Here is a 15857-nt window from a genome sequence, read left to right as displayed (position 1 = left end):
GGAGCACCCATTTATCTTCACACACACTGCAGTAACAGGAGTGGTGACTGTCATCACCCAGAACACTCCATTCCTAATGTGACCGGGGAATTCCATTAGAAACTTTACATTGAATGCTTTGTTTTCCTTCACACCTGCTTATGGGGTCACTGTTATTAAACTAGGTAAGGAATTATTTGAGATAAGAGAGCTGAAGCAAAGAGAATGTTTGATTTGCTTTTGTCTACTTGGGGTGGACATTAGTAGTGAACACACACTTGGATTTCAATATTTCCAGAGCAACAGATCCCGAGGGTCCACATTGTAAGCAAAGTAGGCAGGGAATTCTGCCTTGTGACTCCCACAGTGACTATGGGATTGAGGATAATGGAGAGCTGACCTCTAGAGAAACAGGATTGAATGTGCTGGAATCTGAGAATAAGGAGATGCCAGATTTTTTTTCCTTTTTAAGAGATTTTAAGTTGCCAGGAAACTAGGAAAGAACACAAATTAACACAGCTCTGGAGTCCAAATATTCCAAGAGAGATAATAATGTGATATTCACACAGAAAAAAGAGAAAAAAAAAAAAACAACACTACAGAAACAAACGCAACAAAACATCCTCTGGAAAGAAATCCATGAAGGCATCTATCCTACGGGTAAATAAAGTAAATCGAATATTTCTAAACAAAGAACCTCAAGTCTCATACTCACAGTAAATTGCATAGATATGTAACTTTTGCATTCTAGTCATTAACCATTATAAAGTCTGGACTTGGGGGGGTATAATATTTGTCTTAAGCTCAGTTCTGTTTACATTAACCATTACTGAAATTCAGCCTAAGTGGTGAAGAGGGCCCTGAATGTGGTAAGCTAGAAGGATAAAAGTCAAAAATCCCTCTGTGGATACTTCTGGAAGCCAGTAGATGTTAATGAATAGCTTCTGGGATCAAGAAGAGGAATTGATTTGGGGACAAAGACGTTATTTGCATGTTGATTTTGAAGTGTCAGCAATACAGCTAGGTGATTTTCAATGGGCAGTTGGTTTTTCTCTTTTTACTATCCAAAGGAAAACAGGCTTGGATCTGGAGATACTTCACAAGTGAAAGCTGAGGAGGAGATTCCCCAGTAGGAGGGAGCAGAAAACTTAGGTTAATATAGTATCATAGAAGCCAAAGACAGAAAGGGTGTCAAATAGAATAGGGTGTTTGGCCTACCAAATTAATCCTTGAAAAATATTTCATAATTTCAGTGATTCTTTCATGTGAAAATGTGGATTGAATCCCTCTGTCCTAGGAGGACATCAAGTATGTGGGACAGCTGGGTTCCCTTTAAATTTGCAGTCTGTCTTGATACTCTTTAAGAACAATCTATTGAATCTAAATGTGGTGCGCCTAAGCCCTCTAGTTTTTAACTTGGATGTATAATATTTACCCTTTGGAACTTTTTTTATACCTTTGTAATTGCTAGGAATTTCTTTCTCAGTTTCTATTCTAACCTTTCCAAACATATTTTGTGGTTCTGCCTCACCACAAAGGAATGACCAGACTGTCTCACCAGCCACATATAAAAACTTCTCGGGTTTGAAATGTCTCTTCACCTACCAGCCCTGTAACATCCTCACAGACAAATTCACACACACACAGGCATAGACTGGACACCAAAGAGGCCCTAGGGGTGCATACAAACAACTGGAAAACCCAAATAATTACTTCATTAATTAAACTTTACAACAGAGTTCAAAATAAACATTTTTACTATTTTAAGTTTTTTTGTTTTTGTTTTTGTTTTTTTGTTTTAAGTTTTTATATGTAAATGCTCCCATTTTCCAGTTGATACCACTCGGAACACCTGAAGTCATCAAACATCCCATTTCTACCATGTTCTGTAGATAAAAACAAAAATCATAGGGAAAGAAAGTAAAGCTAGCTACTGGAAAAGGAAGTAAGTGTTAACCAAATATAGAGCTTGTCCACTTTCTTAGTCAGTTCAGGCTGCTGTAACGAAATACGAGACTGGATGACATAAATAGATATGTAATTGTCACAGTTCTGGAGATTGAGCAGGCCACGATCAAAGTACCAGCAGATGCCATGTCTGGGAAACCTCTTTCTGGCCTGCAGATGGCTGCTTTGACCTTATGAGGACATAACCTCCCCTCCAGGGAGTCACTCAGTTTCTCTCTTTGTGTGTTTCTCCCCTCCTCCCCTCCTCCCCTGCCACACAACCACATACACCAAGGCAGCAGCATATAATGTGGGTTCCACCATCATGACCTCATCTATACCTAACCACTTCTCAAAGGGCTGCACTCCACATACCATTGCATCAGGAGTTAGGACTTCAACATACGAATTTGGGGAAGGTGGTGGTGGATGAACATGGATATTTAGCCCATGAAACTCAGTGAATCTCTCATGTCTCATTTTCCTCCTTTCTCCTCCTCCCTAATTGACTTTGGTTTTGGTTTGTTTTGTTGTTGTTTTATAAGCTGTCATGGCACTAGATACAGATTGAAGCTCTAGGCAATTGCAATTAAATCAGGGAAAAGATATGCATTCACCAAGGTTAACACAAGCTGCAGCTTAATCAGGATGAAACAGATAAACACATCTGAGACCTCAAAATAAATACCGCCATTTCAATCACATTGTCTTTAATTTCTCCCTTCACCCCCCAAATTCCAGAAAACATGCCCAATCAAAAGCTAAATAAGTAAGTTCCCAAATCAATATGCCTGTCACTAAAATTTTCAAACTACAAATGCAAAATGTCATTTCAGTTTATGGAATATTGTTCTCAAAATAAGTTATTATTCTATTAAAGGCAAATTTTAAAATAATAGTAACTCCTTGTGTATAAGCTATAGAAACATGTATTAGCTTAGTATTGATATAAATAACAGATAAATACTTATAATGAGCTCAGTCGCTTTAATCTTGGAATACATGCCTGCTCTAAAACTTCATTTTCAGATATAAATTTTAGTAAGTTTCATTTGGTGCTTTCTCTATAGGCTTATCAATCTTACATTAAGAAGCTGCACATGTTACAATGAGGATGGTCACTGGTATAATAGGGCATATAAACATATTAATAGATTCTTTTGAATTACATTTATTGTCACCCCTTCCCATTGTTATTTAAATAGCCTCCTATTTCATGCGAATGTTTTCAGTATCTACAGGGAACTCTTTATATTACTGCCAGTTATTAGCCTTAAAATGATTGATTACTAATTTTTGCAATATGTTTTGTGATCCCTCTTTGTTCAGACTACATTCTAAATTCTTCAGCCTAATTTCTAAAACTGTTTGTGTTCTTTCCCACGCTATGATTGTTTTGTTTTTTTTTTTCCTGATTAAATCATATTACAGGACTCTACTCCATTAAAGCCCAGGATACACAGACCTGGTCATATCATCTCTGACCAAATATTTACAGCTTCGAACAGTATTTTATTTACCTCTGTATCTGTCAGTTTCCTACTCTTTCTTCAACTTAAGTCAGCTCTATCCCCTCCATGATCCTTGCCTGAGGCTCCCATTTAAGCTCACCCCCAGCCCCCACCCCACTGGAATATTATTTTGCAATCAAAAAAGATAAACTCATGCCATTCGCAGCAACGGGGGTGGAGCTAGAAGGAATTATGCTCAGTGAAATAAGCCAGAAGGAAAAAGAAAAATATCAGATGGTTTCACTTACAGAGGGAATATAGGGGAACCAAATAAGACATCAGTGTAAAAAAATAATAACAATACAAAACACAACAAAGCAAAAACAGACAATTTTAAATCAGAGACATACTGTACTGTAGGGGTGGAGGAGGGAAGAGGGATTAGAGGGAGGGAGGGAGGAGCACAGGGGACTGAAGTGATGGTGCATGGGTGCCTCGGTGAAAGAACTCTATGGGGACTACACCTGAGGGGGTTGGGGAAAGCAGATATTGTTTAAAAAATTAACAATGATGTAAAAATTTAAAAAATAATTAATAAAAAATAAATAAAATATGTCCAGATAAAACAAAATTAAAAATAAATAAAAATAAAAATAAATAAACTCACTTCTTTCTTTGCCTTTCCCGAAGTACTTGCTGATACTTTCTGAAAGAGTTCATGTTTTATTCTCCTGCCTTAGTGTTAGTCATTTGCATGTGTATCTCTTGTCCTAAAAATTATTAACACCTTAAAATAAGGCGTCCTATCCCATTCATTTCCTCATTCTACCTATCCATAACCTAGAATACTACTGATACCTGATAGATTTACATTTGTTAATTAAACTTCTTATCCTCCTATCTATCCAACCATTTAGTCAATTATCTATTCATTACCTCAATAAATGCTGAGCTCTTGCATGTGATATCCAGTGCTAAGGAGGACACAGTGACTGAACATTACTAAGGCGATAGCACCTTGAATTCTTTGACATCCTAGTGGTTCAGACAAACTTAAACAAGTAGTTGCAGTGACATATGCAGTGAGTTGTAGGCATAGTTTGAAGACCAGGAAAGGAAATGACGTACTCTAGGGTCATAAAAGTTCTCGAAAAAGTGATCTTTAACTTGAAACTTGAATGATTAAATAATATTCACCAGTCTAAGAAGTAACAGGAGACAGAGTTGGGGTTTTAAAATAAGCTAGTCATGCTGAAGAAGAAAGAAAATATGGAAATCTGGAGAGAGGAGAAGTTGTTTGGAGTTATTTTCTGAATGAGAAAGTAGGAGAAAAGAATGAAGGGAAAGAAAGAGGGACAGAAAGTGGGATTTAAAAAAAATAAGGAATAAGAAAGTCCTTTAAATTTAGAATCCCAAGTAATATGGAAATAAATAGTAGGCTGTGATATTTTATTTTATTCTGACTTCTCAAAAAAAGGGAGATGCTAAACAACAGTCAAGTAATACGGAAATGGGAAAAATGAAAAGAGCTTCTTTCTAAAACCTCTAGAGTGAAAGACCTACCAAGCAACAGTACGGATGTGTACTTAATTGCTTATCTTTAGTAAACTCTGAAATACCCCAAATTTAGTTGCTATCAAACAGTTTTGATTGGGATTAAGTATGTCAAACTTTGCTTATCTTATTGTAGAGCTTGTTACCTTGCCTATGTTGTGGGAAATATGACTCCTTCCACTTTTACTTTCATACCTCTCTTTTGTATCCTTTTGCTTCATTAGCTTCAAGCCTAATATTCATATCATAAAGCCTCACCCTAATGGCACATTATGCTACAAGCATCTCCCTGCTTCTAAAGTTGTATATTCCCAATCCTGTACCAGTACTTCACCCATCCATTATTTTCGGAATTTTCTGAAGTTAAGATTCTTCACTTTGTCTCCTGTCATTCAGAATTAATTTATTCTCTTAAAAATTGCATTCAAGTCGGAACCAGTTATGACTATTATGTTTTCCTTTTTCTAATGCATTTTATTTTGTTTTTTTAATGCTTTTATTATTTTTTTAAGATTTATTCATGCATATAAGAGCTGGGGTACAGGCCAGAGATGCGGGGTGTGAGAGGATTCACCAGAGACAGAGCGGGGAGAAGAAAAGGCAGATTGACTGAGATACACTGCTGAGGGTAGCAGCAGGTGAGACAGGAGAGGTCTGCTGCACCATGTGGGTTGCTCCTAGGCAGTCTGGGGATTGAACTTGTGCTGCAGAGGCTGCGGATTGCCTCATAGTGTGGTGCTTAACCCCTTGCGCCACCAGGGAGGCTCATATGCTTTTATTTTTGTTTTTAGGAAGAGTCCTTAAGAACAGCTCCTCCATTATCCTCTCTAGGGCTTAAATACCTTGTGCAGTAATGCCAACTAGTGATTATTTTATTCTGCTTAAAAACAAACAGAAACAAGTTCCCAATCTTCCAATAATTTTCTGCACAATGAATTGTCCAGATACTCTTCATTTTAATGAACTAGAGATGGCCTCCTTGTAACCTTTGAAAAAATTGTTCTCCGCTATGTTTTCTGGAGACAATAAGAAAAAGGCTAAATAAAATGACTCTCTTACCCGCATTGCAGAATTCTTGTATTTTAAAGCCGATCTTTTAGCACTATGTCTTCCTTCTAAACACAATGTGTTCCAGAAGACAGTTTAGGTTTCCTGGCTCTGAGATGTTCGTAGATGATATCAGCCCTTTATCTCTTGTTCCACAAAAGTCTAAATCAACCACAAATATTTTTGAGACTTTTAAGGGAACCTGAGTTTTATATATAATCATCCTCAGCCAAACATCATTAATCAAGGCAGGGAATTCAGTACTCTGCTTATTTCTTGCTTTCATTTAACCCAAATGATGTGCTAAAGATTGGGGATTCTGAGAATATGGTGATATAAAAGAGCAGCTGAGTTCCCCAAAATGCATCTCCTTCAAACTGAACAGTTAGTTGTCCTGTTCTCATATTGTCTTTTAACTACAACAGAGTATATGTTGCTGGCCAACTTCATTCCACGTCCTTCCCAATCTCTTTGTCTTCTCACTGGCTCTTCTTCAAACATTTCCCTTCTCTCTGAGATTATAGACAGGTCTTCTCTCTTCCTCTCTATCCTTTCTCCTTCCACTTCCTCATCCTGCATCTCTTGTTACTCCTCCTCTCACCATCTTCTTCATTATCCCTCTTCTCATTATTTGTTCTAGTTTATAAATGTAGCTATGTGACTCAGAGAAGTTAAGGCCTTGAAAGAGATTACCTAGCTAGCAAGTAATAGAACCAGTATTCACTGTCTGGTCTGTCAGCCTACTTTAGAAAAGGCATTATACTCTTCTCAGTAGTTCCTCATACTATCCTGGAATGCCTACATACCATTTTATTGACGCATGCATGGTATAGTTATAACAGTAATATAGCAACTTATTAGGTGCCAGGGAAAGTGTGTGTGTGTGTGTGTGTGTGTGTGTGTGTGTGTGTGTGAGAGAGAGAGAGAGAGAGAGAGAGAGAGAGAGAGAGAGAGAGAGAGAGAGAGAAACAGAGAGACAGAGAGATAGAGAATGTGAATATGCATTACATGTGTTTGGGTATTTCCCACTCTTTATATATTTTTCTATCCCAGTATGCTTCTCCATTCTCTTTCCTCTCTCTCTCACTCCTTTTCTGCTAGATCGCTTGATCTTGTCCCATAGATCACTGAGGCATTTTTCATTTATCTTTAGTCTTGTCATTTTTTTCTTTAATAAAATGATAAATAGTTCTTGATTTTTCTTCAAATTCATTGATCTTTTCCTTTTCTGCCTCTATTTTTCTATTAAGCTCTTCAGGTGAACTATTCATTTAACATATTCTACCTTACAACTTTATCTTCTTATTTTTTCTGTTTTACTGCTGGGATACTCCTTGTGTTCAGTCATCATAACCATTTATGTTAACATCTATAAAAGCTGCTTTGCAGACCATGTGTGAAATTTGGCCTGTCTGTACCATTTGGCAATCAACTTTCATTTACTGTTTTCTCTCTTGTGTATCAGTCACAGAGTTCTTATTCTTTGTATGTCCTTTTTTTTTTTTTTTAATTGCACACTAACCATTGTGAAGAATACAACTCAGAGACCCTCGATACTGTTATCTTCTGCTGAAGAGTATTTAACTGGTTAATTAACCATTTAAACAGGTTGAAATCCAACTCAGGTTTTATGGTGGCAATAGCTAAAACTGTTTATCTCCCTTTTTTCTGCTTTTTAACTGATGCTTTTACTGGAAATCCCTCCTTTTAGATACATAGTTGAAGAATCAGTTAATAATATTGATGTAATTTATTTTCATAAATTTGGAATTTTATCTCTCTTGTATCTCATTTCCAGGATTTCTACAACCCATACCTCAATTTCAATCTTAACTTGCCCAACAGTAACCCAAAATAAAACTTTTCCTCTTTTTAGTTCAAGTCAGCCTTCTTTCACACAGGAAAACCATCTTTGATTTTTTAAAAATAAGCTGTAATAGCATAACACTTCGGGGTGGAAAAAACAATCCCACAAAAATGTCACAATAGAAATCAAAAGGAAAATAAAACATTCCACAGATTCCTCTGCTAGGATGCTAAAGTCATGGATATGCATTTCTTTAAGATAAGCAAAATTCAAGTAGTATAACTGATGTTTAAACATATAACACTCTAATTGTTTTCTGAAATCACTTTTGTTTGATATCAAAAACCTGTTGCTGGCACCCAGAGTTATAACAATTTAGAATGGGTCATCTTTCAATGTGAAAGATGTGGTATCTTTCCAAGTGAAATGATAGAGAATGATAAGGTTTTTGGAGAGAGATTTTTTTAATGATGGGCTTGAAAATAGTTTAAGAATATTGGAATAGTTTATTTTTTATTTTAAATTTTGCTCCTGCACATATGAACTGATATTGAAAATACACCTAAAGTGTTTGAGTCTCATTTTTCTTTTTTTTTTCTTTTTTTTAACAGTTCTTAACGATATTAGTTTTTTTTTTTTTTTTAAAGATTTATTTATTTTTACAAGGACTGGGTACAGTCAGAAGCGCGGGAGGGTGAGAGAATTCACCAGAGCCAGAGCGGGGAACAGAACAGGCAGACTGATGAAGTACACTGCTGAGGGGAGCAGTGGGCGCCAGGAGAGGTCTGCGCACCATGTGGGACCCTCGCCCACTGGCCGGGGATTGAACCGGCGCTGCAGAGGCTGCAGGCAGCTTCGCAGCCCAGCGTTCAACCTCTGTGCCACCAGGGGAGGCCGAGTGTCATTTTTCTTGCACTGTCTCCTTGCTCATTTTCCTTCGCCAATGTTAGATGCACACCTCTATTTTATCTGTAAATAATTATATTTTGTTTTTTAAAGAGGCAATTCTTTGTGGGAAAAAATGTCCTTTCTTTTATTCGGGTGATATGGAATAATGATTAAAAGTACTATAAGTTTCCCTTTAACTTATGCATCTATGATGAAATTGTGCACATGTACTTACTTTCAAATTATAGTATACAGAGAGCTAGTGCCCTCTGAGATCTCCCAATATAAATGAAATTGTCCAGGCTGTAATTTAGCTCTCATAATTTTGAGTTATGCCAATTCTTTTACTTCACTTCTTTCCTGGGTAAAAATGGTACAAATCCTTCCTCCACAAAATATTTCTTCAAGAATCTCAGAGCAGAACATCAGCCTGTCTCCTCTTAATTATACATGAGTATGACTTAATTTCCAACACCTCATTGAGATTAAAAGGAGGAAAGCATTCCAGAGAGGACCTGTGCTGCTGGCTCACTGAAGGTTTTTCAGTCTATATTTATTAATTACTATAGCCTGGCATTGTGTTGGGAACTGGAAAGGGACTAATAAATAAGACCCAGGTCCTGTCGTCATGGAATTCAAACTAGCGAGGCTCACAATAAATACTATTCTAGAGACATGAAATATGACATAATGGAAAAGTGATGGTGAGAATAATTCTAGTGAGTGATCACAGAAGGATTCAGAGAGGCAGTTCTGTTTGGTCTTCATGTTGTAGGATAAATAGGACTTGCATCAGAGAGGAGAGTATCGGATGGCTTTACAGACTAACGTGGACACTGTGGCATTTTACCCTGAATCCCCATTAGGACCCAGACAGTCAGCCTTCTGTCTGTTTCTAGTGTTGGTTGTTTATAACTCACAATTGAGTCCCTTCCAGTGGCTTGCTTTCAGCTATAGGGAGATGTCTTACTTAAGGTCATTCTCAGAGTCAGAATACATTCAATGACAGGTCAGGTTGGGCTACAAAGTTCTGCACCCTTTTCCTTTTTTTCCCGCCTTTATTTCCTTTAAATGGGATGTACCAGGCTTTTATTTCAGGGGTTTCACAATTCAACCTCTCTCCCACTACACAATTCTGCTTTTCTCACTTCCCTCATTTTGTTCCAGAGAGCATGCCTGAATAAATAAGCTGCAGTCCCAGTAACTTCCCTGGAGAACTTTTTTAGACACAGAAAAAGGGAACATTTGGTTCAGGTATCAAGAAGAGTCTAAAAACTAAGTTTCAGCAGTTTTTATGCGTGCATTTGGTGAAATTGAAAGAAGTGACTGGAAATGTAGCTAAAGAAGATTAGTGCTGATGGTCTTGCTGAGGAATACAGAACTAACCTTGGGGACACTAGGAGATCACTGAGTTTCGGGGGTGCGGTGAGGAGTGCATGTCAATAGGAGAAAGTTCAGTGAAATGATCGGTCATTGGCAGGAATGAGGAATACAACTAATCCTAGTTCTGTCTTTTCTATTACTAGGATTTTCCATACAGAATTAGTTTTTTTTCCATTGCAGAAAAAAAAAAAAAACTTAAAAAAGATGTGATTGTACCATGGGGGGTGGGGGGAATGAGGTCATAGTTCTGTCAAACTTTCAAAAATTATCTGAGACACCATCTGCAAGGGAATGGTCTACACTGTAAGAGAGAAATACTGCAGGGAATTTTGAGGAAGACAATGAAAAGAGTATATGGAAATATTTTCATATCATATTCAAATATTCATCACCCATCAATCCTCAGAATAGTGTTGAATACTTCTTTGTTTGTATCAAATAAAAATAATTTTGTCGTCTTCAATGGAATTTCACCCGAGGCTTGAAGGGTGAGCAATATGAAAGTCTTTCCATATACAATTTGCACATATGATTTCACGTCTTCCTATCTGGATTTTGTGATAACAAGGTGCTGCCGCAGAACGTTCTCTAGATTTCAGGTCACAAGTTCTGAATTCTAGTCCCACACTTCTGTTTCCCCACCTATGTGGAATGATTATCTGGTGGAATGATTACCTTACTGCACATTTAACTAGGCACATTAATGTTTTCTTTCTCTTCATTTTAGGAGTAAATGTTAGCGAGTAACTGAGGGGTACCCAGGGACCCCCAGGCTTACACACACCAGAACAGTATTCTGCCTTCTGCCATATAAAGACAAAGCAAACTCTTAGTGTGAAAGAACTTCAAAAGAATTAGTGTGCATAGAGAGAGAATAAGAAAGGATATTGTTCCCAGTAAATTACCCATAATTACCCATTCCCTTGTGAGTAATAGTCCCGCCAAACAGACCAAAGAAGGGTAAATGAGACCTGAAAGCTTGCCACAAGTCTAACATGCCTCTGCCAGGGAACCAGGGGAATGGGGTTCTGAAGCACGTCCCAGAAAGCTGAGACTGAAAGAGCAACACCAAAATGCAAATCAAGGTAACAGCTGCCCTGGTCAGGCTTCCCCTGTGTCTCTCACCCCTGTGACCTTTTCTAGGGTCTCTATTTGTCTCTCCTCTATGTGTCTCTTTCCCAGCAGGACCAGGGACAAGTCAGGCCACAAGAACAAGAGGACACCCTTTGACCCACCTGCCCTCTATTTTCTATAACTTCACCTGGCCCCACAGCTGCACCCCTTGTCCCAGTAGATAGTCCACAGCCTCATTTGTAAGTGGGGCTGGGAACGTGGTGCCTCCCCCTATTATGGAGATGCCGCTGTACACAATTGCTCAGTTTTCAGAGCTTCAGCTTTCTCAACAGAAAATGGGAAGGAAATTATCCTTCTTTGTATGCACATCTGAGGATTGAAGATATTAGGCATCTGCAGTCTCCTACAAACTGTAAGACATCACATGGCTGCGAGTCAGAACCGGAAAGTCCTGGACAAGTAAAGTAACTCATTTTACAAAGTGTTGGATGACTGAGTTTAAAGCTTCAAGCTCTTAAATATACTATTCAACACACTGAAAACATAAAGTCTGGAAAAGGGAGACAAAAGGAAGGAAGGATTACTGCTTTTGGAAGGGGACCTGAATATCCATTAAAATGCATCTAGCAAGGACATAAAACCAATGAGAAGGAGCAATTTACTTTTACTGCTGGGGCAGGAGTCATGCAACTATTTTTACTTACTACAGCTGCTCCCATGTCTAGCGGAGTACCTAAAATATTTATGAGAGCTGTGTCTGTGTGAGACACTGTCTGTCGCAAGCAGAAAAGCTAACCTGCGCAGGGATGTGTTTGTTGTCATTTTCTTGTCTGATAAGTTAAAGAGTGAAAATAGAGAGGGGCTGAGCGAAATCCTCATCTAACACGTCAAGAAAAGAAAAATGAGGGAGCTATGGCGCCATGCCAGGAGTAAGAGCTTTGCCAATTTGGCACTTTGCCTGCCTAGACGTGGGGATTACCCTGTAGTATATTAAAGTATCAGCTTTTTAATTTACCATATTATTTTCCAGATGTTTTTGGTAGAAAGGGACTTCTCGGCAAACACTTGAGTGCTTGTCAGAGAATTACACATTTAATATTACACTACTCATTATTTTAATTAATGACAGGAAGAAGTCACTTGAAGACAATTCTTAGTCACACAAAAAAGAATGTTAATATTTTATGAGAGGAGGAAATTTTCTTTTAACATTGATGAATTGGAACATTCAGGAATTATAACAGGAGGAATATTACTGGAAAATACGAGCTGGTTGTAGTGCCATTTAATATTATATGCCAATTCTGATCGAAAATTGATATTCAGACAGCATGGGATAATATTAAAATATCTATGAAATTGACAAGTATCATGGCCCAAAAGTCAATAATTCATTTAGAATTTGGAAATAGATTTTTAAGTAGTGATAGAGGCATTGACATAAATCCTATCCTCTCATTTGTTGTAGCTTTGTGCATTAACAATATGATGTTCATTTATTTAATGCTCCCTATCTGTTAAACAATTTGCATAACATTTTATGACTTACGGCAGTTATTTGTTACTGGTGAAGATATTGAGGCTTATAGAATTTAAATAATTTGCTCAAGTTCACTGAGTACGTAAGTGGCCAAGCCATTCTACAGTCTGAGTTTTGAGCTATGTTTTAATTACATTCTTAAGTCTCTCAGAAAAAAAGTAAATTTAAAATCACTTACTTTTTCAGCTTTCAAATGAATTGGCTGCCATAGGAATTCTATTAGATCTTCTCCAGTTTTAAAATTCTGAGATTTCATTTTCAATATGTACTTATTAATTCCTGTAAGGTGCCAACTCTCTGCCAAGTACTGAGCTTCAAGATCAGATTTGTTTCTTTCTTTTTTTTTTAATAGAGGCATGTTTTTATTTATTTATTTGTTTGTTTGTTTTGTTTATACATGCACTGGGTACAGTCAGAAGCGCGGGAGGGTGAGAGAATTCACCAGAGCCAGAGCGGGGAGCAGAGCAGGCAGAAGGACCGAAGCACACTGCTGAGGGAAGCAGCGGGCGGCAGGAGAGGTCTGCGCGCCATGTGGGACCCGCCTCTGGTGGCCAGAGAGCAGCCGGGGATCGAACCCATGCCGCAGAGGCCACGGGCAGCTTCGCAACCCAGCGCTCAACTGCTGCGCCACCGGGGAGGCCCAAGATCAGATTTGTTTCAATGGATTCTTAAATCTGTCCTTCAGATACCTGTTCAGTATTCGCCCTCTGCAACCTTCTAGGTTTGAGCTATGTAGAAAGTCCCTTTCTATCAAAAAATATATGGAAGTGGGGCATCCCTGGTGGTATAAGGGTTAAAGTCTCAGTGCTATCAAGCTGTCACCACCCACAACGGCATGAGTTCGATCCCCTGCCAGGGAGCTTACCCATGTGGCATAGCAGACCTCTCCTGCTGCTCCTCTCAGCAGTGTGTTTCAGTAGATCCTCCTGTTCTGCTCTCACTCTCTCTGGTGAATGCTCTCACCCCCATGCCTCTGGCCTACACCCCAGCTCTTGCATGCATGCATAAATAAAAATAAATCTTTTAAAAATCTGGACGAAAGTATGGTAACATTGCCAGACACTACCCTGATCCAACCAGGATGAGAAATTGGAAACATATATGACTTGAAGCATATTCTCTTCTTGTCATCATAACTTAAACTTACAAGATGGTCATTTGTTTACTAAGGCACCCCTGATTTTTCCATACAACTCTCGGCTATTTCTATCCTCATTTGTTCCTTTTAAACTCATCAACTTTTTGATAGCTTCCCTTACAAACTATTTTATTTGTATATTAAAGGTTTACAACCTTATTATTACTCTGTTAGTGAGGTGAGTCTTGAGAAATAGAATGGTTAGCGTTAACAGCATCAATGTTAGAAGATGTTTTCTTTTTGGAAGAAATGAGTACAATGTAAAGTAAGATCTCTGACATCACTCTCACAAGCTTCTACTGCTGTAATTCTTTCTCAAATCAGAGAGGAAAAAAAATGATGGTGATATAGCTAACACACACGTTATTGGATAGCTTACAGAATGTCTTTTTCATCGGTATAAAAATTAACCATCATTTGTTTTGCTCTAGAAAAAGCTAAGAATAGTGGCTATGCCTCGATGTCAAGATCAATGTGTCCTTAAATACAGAACCCTGCCAATAATGACCATTAGCATGAGCCTTCCCTAGAATACTGTCGTAGGCTGGGGTACTCATAATATCCCAGGCTCCACTCCACCTGAACCAACATTATTTGTGCACCTTGAAAGTCACATCTAGTCCCACTTTCACAGTGACAGTCACCACCGGCTTATATTCCTGGCTCTCCCTTCCCCAGCACAGTTGGTTTTGTCACCCAACTCCCAGTACTGGTTTGTATATCATTTTTCCTATCCTAATGACTTTGCCCTTTAGAATGAACTTTTATTCTTTTAAAAATAATTATTTCAGCATTTGGAAAGAACAGCACAGAGTATACTTTATGGTTTAAGGGATTTATATGCAATAAAAGTTTACTTTAAAAACTCAATGGAAGAACTACATGAACATTTAGTTGCCTCATTTCCTCAGCTGTATAGAGAAAGCCCAAAGTAAATGCTGCTTTTAACATTTAATATGAATGCGCACATATTTGTTTTAAATAAATGCCAAAAGTCAGATACTAGTTATATTTTTAAAGAATCACTGATATTTAGTCTCAGGACATAAGAAGCAATGTGTACTTGTCACAAAACACTTGACTTGTAATTCAAGTGTCAATGTACCTAAAACCATTAGTTGTCAAGTTCCAGGATAACAATTCTTCTGCCAAGACTTCAGTTCCACAGAGGTCCAGGAAATATGGTTTCTATTAATTCCCTGAAGAAACTGAACTCCTCAAGAGAGATTCAAATCCATTCCAAGGATAGTGTTTCATATTCAGCCAGAAAGCACTGGAAATGACAGAAAACAGCCTCAGTGCCAACAAATTGAATAAACTAAAATCACTGGATAAATTCCTAGAAATACACAACTAGCCAAAACAGAACCATGAGAAACAGAAAATCTGAACACACAAGTAGTGAATGAAGAGATTCAATCATTTTTTTCAAATACTTCCTCGCAAATAAAAGCTCCAAGTCACATGGTCTATACCCAACATTTAAAGAAGAAAAAATGCTAGTTCTTGTCATCATTGCTCATCCTCAGGAAAATTCAGTCAAAATCACAATTAGTTATCACTTGATGCCTGTTAAAAAGGTTATCATTAAAAAAAGAAACAGTAAGTATTGGCAAGAATGTGAAGAAAAGGAGACCTTTGTACAATGATGTTCAAAATAAAAACGGATGAAGCCACAATGGAGAACAATATAAAGATTCCTCAAAAAATTAAAATCGTATTTCCATGTGATCTAGCAATTCCCACCTCCTCTGAGTATATAGCTAAGGAAATGAAAGTAGGATCTGGAAGAGACACCTATACTCTCTTATTCTTGGCAATATTATTCACAATAGCCGTTATGTGCAAACAAGCAAAGCATCAGTGGTGAGTGGATCAAGATGTGGCATATGCTGTCACATGCTGCTTCACGACAGGAATGTGTTCTGAGAATTGTACTTTTAGGCAGTTTCCTCATTGTGCAAATATTGTATAGAGTGTAATCACACATATCTACATGGTGTAACCTACTGCACACCTAGCCGATAGACCATAGGGACCACTGTTGTG

The sequence above is a fragment of the Talpa europaea genome (assembly GCF_964194135.1).
Source record: "Talpa europaea genome assembly, chromosome: 16".
In the NCBI taxonomy this organism is placed as follows: domain Eukaryota; kingdom Metazoa; phylum Chordata; class Mammalia; order Eulipotyphla; family Talpidae; genus Talpa; species Talpa europaea.
The sequence above is the reverse complement of the archived record's forward strand: the minus strand, read 5'-3'. Positions refer to the sequence as shown.